This window comes from Podarcis vaucheri, assembly GCF_965113315.1.
Source record: "Podarcis vaucheri genome assembly, chromosome: 13".
Taxonomy (NCBI): Eukaryota; Metazoa; Chordata; class Lepidosauria; order Squamata; family Lacertidae; genus Podarcis; species Podarcis vaucheri.
Genome location: NC_138751.1, coordinates 22794662 through 22804005, shown reverse-complemented (window position 1 = coordinate 22804005; position 9344 = coordinate 22794662).

Below are 9344 nucleotides of genomic sequence, written 5' to 3'. Positions count from 1 at the left end.
TAATATATAGATAGATAATGGAGTACTATCTTCATTCTTTTAACAAATGCCAGAAACGTTGACTCCATTCATACATGGCTACACAGTCTCTTCTGTAGTTCACAGTGTATAGACAGGTGGAAAGCCCCCAGAAGTGCGAGAATTTGAAGCTGTTTCTTCTTCTTCTTCTTCTTCTTCTTCTTCTTCTTCTTCTTCTTCTTCTTCTTCTTCTTCTTCCTCCTCCTCCTCCTCCTCCTCCTCCTCCTCCTCTATGGATTAGGCACAGCCACTTTCTGTATGTTGTGAGAGTTGCCACCCTGGTTCAAGCAAGAAAGTGAAGGAGGGAGGGCAATTTTGCTGCTATGATTGCATACCTTGTCCAGAAGGGAAGATTTCAGACCAAGAGGGTAAGATATATGTAGATAGATGATAGATAGATAGAGATAGATAGATAGATAGATAGATAGATAGATAGATAGATGATAGATAGATAGATAGATAGATAGATAGATAGATAGATAGATAGATAGATGATAGATAAATGATAGATAGATGATAGATAGATAGATGATAGATAGATAGATAGATAGATAGATAGATAGATAGATAGATGATAGATAGATAGATGATAGATAGATAGATAGATAGATAGATAGATAGATAGATAGATGATAGATAGATAGATAGATGATAGATAGATATAGACAGATGATAGATGATGATGATAGATGATAGATAATAGATAGATGATAGATAGAGATAGATGATAGATAGATAGATATAGATAGATAGATGATAGATAGATAGATAGATAGATAGATAGATAGATGATAGATAGATGATAGATAGATGATAGATAGATAGATGATAGATTAGGCTTCATATGCCATGGCCCAAGGTTCTTTGGGGGACTGTATGCTTTAAAATTATGCTGTGGATGTGAAAACAGTCCTTAGAGGGGACAAAAGTAAAAAGAAAAGAAAAGAAAGAAATTATTAATGGTACTGATGTTTTCAGTGATGAGCTCACAAGTTCATGGCCATAGACCTCTCCTCATTTTACTCATATGTAAAGACCAGTTGTGGGTTTAAGCTCATGCAGGGAGCCCCGACATATACAGAAAGTTCCCTGCTGCAGACAATATGATCGTATTGGAGAGGGAAAGAGATGGTTTCACAGTTTTAAAATGGAAAAAAGAGAATACACTGTGATGTCACTTGGGTCTTCCTTTGAACACTGCTTTGATGTTACTGCTGATGCAGGGAATGGTGATCTCACCTTGCTGCTTTACATCTAACACATTCTAAATAATATTTCAAAATTTTATCAAATAATTTCTTCTATAATTTACATAAACAAATCATCTATTCATATGCTTTATAGTCCATGGTATATTTATGAGTTCATGAGTTCTTCACCCACTAGTCATGTGGGAAGGCTGGACATGCCTTCAAAATTATGCAGAGAGCCTCTACTCTTATAGAAAGCTCTCTGCTGCAGATGGTATGATCAGTACAGTAGTGATGGTTGGGTCATGCAGGACTAAACTGACCACAACAAAACCCCTTTTCAGCAATTTTGCCCTCTATATGTGAGCAGAGTAAGGTGTGAAGAGGTCTTGTTTCTTTTTGTTTCAGATATGAATGACTGTAATAAATGCACAGATGAAACATACCCAAGCAAGAATCAGGATAAATGCATTCCCAAGATTGTAACTTTCTTATCTTATGAAGAACCTTTGGGGCTCAGTCTAGGCTGCATTGCTCTTTGCTTTTCTTTGATCACGGCTCTGGTGCTTGGGACGTTTATGAAGCACCATGACACTCCCATCATTGTTGCCAACAACCGGCAGCTCACTTACACTCTCCTCGTCTCCCTCCTGTTCTGCTTCCTTTCTACATTGCTATTCATTGGCCAACCTCAGAAGTTGACATGTCTCCTCCAACAAGCTGTGTTTGGCATCATCTTCTCAGTGGCTGTTTCTTGTGTGCTGGCCAAAACTATCACAGTGGTATTGGCTTTCATGGCCACCAAACCAGGTTCCAGAATGAGAAAGTGGGTGAGGAAAAGTCTGAGCAACTCTATTGTTCTTTGTTTTTCCCTTATGCAGGCTGGAATCTCTACCACATGGTTGGCAACTTCTCCCCCCTTCCCAGATGTGGACATGCACTCTGTGACTGAAGAAGTTGTCCTGGAATGTAATGCAGGGTCTGTAACCATGTTTTACAGTGTCCTGGGCTACATGGGCTTCCTGGCAATTACCAGCTTCACTGTGGCTTTCTTTGCCAGGAAACTACCTGATAGTTTCAATGAAGCCAAGTTCATCAGTTTCAGCATGTTGGTCTTCTGCAGTGTGTGGCTATCCTTTATTCCAGCTTATATGAGCTCTAAGGGCAAATACATGGTTGCTGTGGAGATCTTCGCTATCTTAGCCTCCAGTGGTGGTCTTCTGGGTTGCATCTATCTTCCAAAATGCTATCTTATTGTGTTGAGGCCTGAGCTTAACAACAGGGAACATCTAATAAGGAGAAAATTGTGAAGACTGATGAAAAGGAAAGTTGTGTCGATTGAGCTTTCAGCAGCTCTTCTTGAAATTCAGAAGCCCTTATATAGAGTTTGGAACTCTGTGCTCACCATAGATAGACAAATCTGTCATTTCCAGTTTTTTAACCTTCCCATTTTTTGAAGGACAGCCATTCATATATATCCCATGCCATTCTTTCTAAATGCAATATTTCTTCTCAATCTCTGTGATTCTGTTCACTCATTAGTTATATTTTTTAAATAAAAACTTTATCGCTGGGGAGGGTTCTGATTTGCACTACAACAAAGCTGGAGTAAATTAGTTTCAAAGCACTATATCCCTAGTTTTTATTGTTCCAATTCCAATCAGCTTTCATGCAACATGGAGGAATTTAAAGATGCTCTACTGCATGTTTCCCCTCTTTGGTCAGGTATCAGCAAATTCAGTAAACAGCACTGAAGAAAATGAAGCAGTAGACTGCAATGTGTAAATGTGGGATATAAGTTCCTTTTCACCCCACTACTGTTCTACCAAATCTATAGAAACCGATTTCCGCCCACTCCCCCCGCCACCATATATTTTAACTTGAATGAATGAATCTTTATTTGTGTCAGCCATCAGTCATAGCAATAAAACAACAATACGATATACAAAGAATAGAAATAAAAATAAAAAGTTGATTATATAAAATATATTTTAGGGTTTTGAATCAATAGTCAAGTAGCGGATCTTATTCTAATTGCCCCAGCTAAAAACCTTGCAACCGTTTGTGTCACCTGCTCATCTTGATCTGCCAAGAGAAAGGATAGTGTGGCAGTGGCTGGGCAACCCGTAATGGACAATAAAAAGGGGTGATAACCTCATTCCTCAAGTCTTTAAAAAGAGTGCAAGCCAGAAGGACATGTGTCACTGATTCAGTACTGCCATCTCCACAGGAACATAAGAGTTTTTCGTGTGGAAACTGTTGAAATTGTCCCTCAAGTACAGCCAAGGGCAATACATTCAATCTTGTGAGAGTAAAAGCGCATCTATGTTTTACAGTTGCTAGGTTATGCAGATAGGGTGCCAGAGAGTCAAATGGGAAGGTGGAAAATAGTCATACCATGGGCAAAATTCCCTTATTGTGGCCAAGCAAAAAAAAAAACCTTTTAATCCACCAGTACCTGTGGTAATTTAAGTGTGGTTCCAAAAGAGCATAGACACCTCTTTTTGAAAGTGAATTAATCAAATATTTATTTAAATTTTACAAAACAATTATTTAAAAATGGATGGTTATGTTTAATGAAAAGGATACAATGTAAAAACAACAACTCTCAATTCAGTTATTATGATTCAGAATGTTTAATAGGCTGCTGTTTCTTTAACAAAAAGGGGGATAGCTATGAGAGTTTCATTCCCCACAATTCAGAACCATAGCAAATTACACTGATTCAACTCCATTTAACACCATGTTCACTAGGTCCTGATAACTGCACTTGCAAGTCTTCTCATAAAAAAACCCCTTAATTTAAATATTTATTCTAATAAACATCATTTTGTATGCAGTTTTTACTAATATACTCATGGGGGGAATCCCCTAATTTTTTTTGTTATTTTTGCTAACATATGTATTTTTAAACAGCTTTCGGTTCATTCTATACAACAAAGTGTATAGGAAGAAAGGTTTCTTCCTGCAGGCTTCTTCTTCTGGAGGCTGATTTCTTGAAACCCTTTTTGATTCCCTGTATTCTAGATGTTCTTAACTCTTCTTTTTCATGTTTTCAAAAATTGTTTAACTGGAGGCCTTACCAAAACCTTAAGTAAAAGCATGGGCTGTTGGTGGTTGGGAGGCATTTGTCTGATGCCTTGCTATTTTCTTAATACCTAAATGCCATAGTATTCTACACAGTATAAGGAGTAGCTTAATAAAATTACATATCAATAAAAGAGCTGTTCAATTGAGGCAGCAAGGGTAAAAACAAGCTAACATCCAGCTGGTGGCAGCAGTGAAATTTGGAAGGCAGGGTTCAGTTGCCTCCATTCCCTCTGAGAGTACAGGCTGCATCCCAAACTACCCCAACTCCTGGTGTTGTGGAAAGTCCATTTTAATTATGCTTGCAGCTTACAATGGAAAAGCAATGACTGGGTCATGCTAGGAACAACCCATGTGGCTCATCGATCCCTGTAGTTTTGAAAAGAAGACTACTCCTATCATGAAAGAAGTTACTTTTGTCTCTAGCTCCGGAGCACAACATTATTTCTGGTGTCATTTTTTTCTTGTATACCATTCCAGACACATTGTCAGATGTGACAAACATAATTTATTCAACAATTCCATTGGGAACCCCAAGAGTGGAACCCATGACCACCTCCCTCTTTAATTACTATCAAATGCCTAGTAATTCATTCTTCTTGTCTAGCTCCCTGTGGGATTCATGAGCCACAAACAAGATTTACAGCAAACGCTGTTAAGCAAAGGCAACCAAGACTGTTATAAATATACCCAGCACCATGTGGGGCAGGGGAAAGGGACTGGTAGCAGAAACAGTCCTCCAGTGTGATCTCTAATAGTTTCTATTATTCACTCCAAGGCTCAAATAAAGAAGGCTGTTAGTCATCAAGACACTATATATAGTGTTGTAAAAGAAAATAGCAGAATTTCCATGTAAAAAATAAAATTATCCTTGTAGTGAGGATGGTGGTTTTAGTGGTCTTCCTGCTGGCACTGCTTCCTCACAAGTTATGGACATCTCATGCTGCTAAATGTAGGGTTTGTGGTCCACGTTACCCACAACACATGTACCATCAGTCAGGAGACCTCATCATTGGTGGCATTGCAACTCATGGTAGCTTTTTCGACAGTTCAATAGCTTTCACTGAAGACCCTCCACCAGCATTGCTTGAAGATTTCTTGTAAGCACTTATTCTTTATTTGTTTTAATGTCTTTGTATTTTGTCACTGAAATGAGCAGTGGTAGAACTACAGTCTATAAACAGTGGCTTCTTGTCTTAGATGTATAAAAAGGTAATACATTAATAGAATGCTGAAATGGAAACCCCCCCCCCAGGGGGGATACATTTAAGCCTTTAGAAGTTATTTTATTTCTCTTCACTATATCTTTCATTGGCTGTGTTACCAAAATTTTGCTGTGATTTCTTTGTTCCATCATATCTCTCACTTCTTTCTATTCTCACACTTTTGTTCTGCTATCTTAGCATAGGGCATATTAGATTCATGTTATCAAGAAACCCTATTGTAAAGTGTAGCCCTTAGTGTTTAATGCTCAGAAACATCATTCTGCACATGATTGTGCAGTGCAAGTGTTTATGGAAGCATGGCAGAGGAAGTGAACAATAACACTAGATAACTTGAATTCAGCATTTCTTTCTCTGTCTTTTGTTTCCTTTATCTCTTCTCTTGGCTCTCTGTCCTACCCCTTGTGCTGTTGAAACACTGACTCATTTTGAAATAAAAAAATTCCTTCCAGTAGCACCTTAAAGACCAACTAAGTTAGTTCTTGGTATGAGCTTTCGTGTGCATGCACACTTCTTCAGATACACAGTGTGCATGCACACGAAAGCTCATACCAAGAACTAACTTAGTTGGTCTTTAAGGTGCTACTGGAAGGAATTTTTTTTATTTTGACTATGGCAGACCAACACGGCTACCTACCTGTAACTGACTCATTTTGAGTTTGTTCCATTGTATTCAGGACTCCTGACAGATCCCTAGTACCACCCCATTTTCTTATGTGGAATCAGGAATCTTTCTCTCTCTTTCCCATAGCTGTAATTGAATTGTTGATTCAATGGCTTACAGCATTTCTAAAAACATCAAGCATTAAAAACCTTCCAATACAGGGCTGCCTTCAGATGTTTTCTAACAGTCCGATAGTTGTTTATTTTCTTGACATCTGAAGGGAGGGTGTTCCACAGGCGGGTGCCAAAACCGAGAAAGCCCTCTGCCTGGTTCCCTGTAACCTCACTTCTTGCAGTGAGGGAAGCAGCAGAAGACCCTCAGAGGAGGACTTCAGTGTTCACGCTGAACGATGGGGGTGAATATGCCATTTGGGGCTTTAAAGGGCAGCAACAACACTTTGAATTGTGTGCAGAAACGTACTAGGAGCCAGTGAAGATCCATTAGGACTGGTGTTATATGCGCTAGCAGAGGAAGAGGGGGGCAGGGGGAGCGCACCGCCTCCTGCAGTGCGATCCTGGTGGGGTTCCACCATGTCTGCTCCCCCACCCACGCTGGGCGCCCCACTGCCAGAACGCATGCCCCATCCCTTTGGGTGGCGCACCACACCCCCGAGGCGCTCACCAGCCCTGCCCCCACCTGCTCTCTGCCCCCGGTGCTGGAGCATGAAGCTCCGCCACTGGTTACATGGTCCCGGCGGCCACTCCCAGTCACCAGTCTAGCTGTCACATTCTGGATTAGTTGTAGTTTCTGAGTCAACTTCAAAAGTGGCCCCATGTAGAGCACATTGCAGTAGTTCAAGCAGGAGACAACCAGGGCATGCAACACTCTGGTGAGAGAGTCTGCGGGCAGGTAGAGGCTCAGCCTATGTACCAGATGGAGCTGGTAGACAGCTGACCTGGACATAGAATTGACCTGCACTTCCATGGACAGCTGTGAGTCCAAAATGACTCCAAGGCTGTGCACTTGGTTACCCCGTTCAGGACACCCCACACCCACCCTCCCCCTGTCCTCCAAAAACAGAACTTCTGTCTTGATAAGCTTCAACCTCAATGTGTTAGCTGCCATCCATCTGCCAACCGCCACAAAACGGTAGCAAAATAATAATAATGCTGAGGAAGATGCATAATATAGCGGGTTTATTATTATTATTATTATTATTATTATTATTATTATTATTATTATTTAGATGTGGAATAGTTTGATACAGAATGCAACTTTCATTCTAGTGCAGTGCCAAAGAATTACCAACACATTCTGGCCCTGGAATTTGCAGTGAATGAAATAAATGAAGACCCTCTGATCCTGCCCAATATCACCTTAGGCTTCAACATCTATGACAGCTATTTCAAGGCAAAGCAGACCTACTATTCTACAATGCTACTTGTATCTACATTGGAGAGGTTTGTTCCAAACTACAAATGTGACATCCAGAATAAGCTGACTGCAGTGATTGGAGGACTAGACTCCAAAATCTCTATTGCAATGGCAAATATCCTCGATAGCTATAAGATTCCACAAGTAGGTAAGGCACACATGCTCATTTGCATGTGGGAATAGTGCAGAATTAATATCTATCTATCTATCATCTATCTGTCAGGAGTTCATCAGGAGTTCAGCCTACACTCGAGTAGGACTCTGGCAGAGACACATGCTCGACTGGCATGTTCCCTCCCTCCTGGTATTTCTTTTGGGAGCTTCAAAAGCTTTCTTCAGCCCAAACACCACAGCGACCGATGCCAACCAACACCAGCACACTTAGGGATCCGCAGAGTTTGTGCAACTTGTGTGACAGACCTCAGCAACTCAGTATTTTGGCTAATCTACTTTATTTATATATAAACACACAGAGAGCACTGCAACATGGCTCCCTCTCTAGCATCAGACAGCAAAAAGGAAAAAGGACAATAGTCCCACTTCACAGAACACAGTAACACAAACATCCTGCCTCTGTCACATCCCACTCTGTGGAGTCAAAACATACACCATCATGTGAAAGACAGCAATCCCATGACTGCAATCATGGAGCAGGAATTGTAACACTATCATCTATCTATCTATATCAGATATGTATATAATGCTTAATGTTTGGATATTTAATTGATGTACATAAATAATAATTAGAATTAGAACTCATCATAGAACCAAAAGCATTGCTTTTTCATGCTTTTGAATGTTTTGTGGACTAGAAAAGATTTCAATGTGCAAAGGAAGCACATCAGTGACAGAGCAAGAAGGGAGGTCCACTACCCAAGTGTTGGGGAAATATTGGGGTTCAAAGCCAATGCCTTTGGCTGCCTGGAACAGTTGGGCAATGGTACCTGCTCACCTCTAAACCTTGGTTTATCACCCCTCTTAAGGCTCCCAAACTATTTGATTTCCTTAACTTCTTCGGCTCATAGATATGCCTTTGTAAAGGCAGGATTCAACACCTTCCCATCGAACGTGCTGAGAAATAGATTCTCCAATGGACAGATATCGCTCTTATGTGATTGTAATTGTGGGGCACCGGAATCGTTGCATCACATAATTTTTGACTGTGCTTTTCACTCATTGGCCAGGAGCAAGTTTCTTGCCCAATATCTAAAGGGAATTGCCGATGATACGAATGAAGCCAAACTGAGATATCTATTAAATGATGATGACCCCCTAAGATCACTCACGGTTGCCAGATTCTTGATCAGTGTCCTATCCCTAAAGAAGAGAAACGGACTCCTGTGTGGCTCGGAAAATCCCTTTAAACCATGATCTATGTTTTAGGATGTAACTAGGTGAATCACCATTGATGTCTTCTATTGATTTGTGAGCAGAGGGTGATGGTTATGTTACAAATTTATTGCAATGTATGATGTTGGTCTTTTGTTTTTGTTCTGCTTTGGTTCTTGTCTGTTTTTTGTAAGTTTTGACGGTTTTAAATTTGGAGGTTCAAGTACATTATGTTGGTATGGGAAACTGTTGTGTGACGGGCCAATGGCCGTAATAAAGATCAATCTAATCCATGCCTGGAACAGTCAACAGAATCCAGACACTATTTTTTCATAAAATGGGACATTTGTTTAGGCAATGAGACATATGTGGATACAATTGTGCAAGGTTTCCTGTTTGTAGGCATTGTACACCATAATACATTGCAGTAAACTCTGGGTTGGACCACCCATGTACACA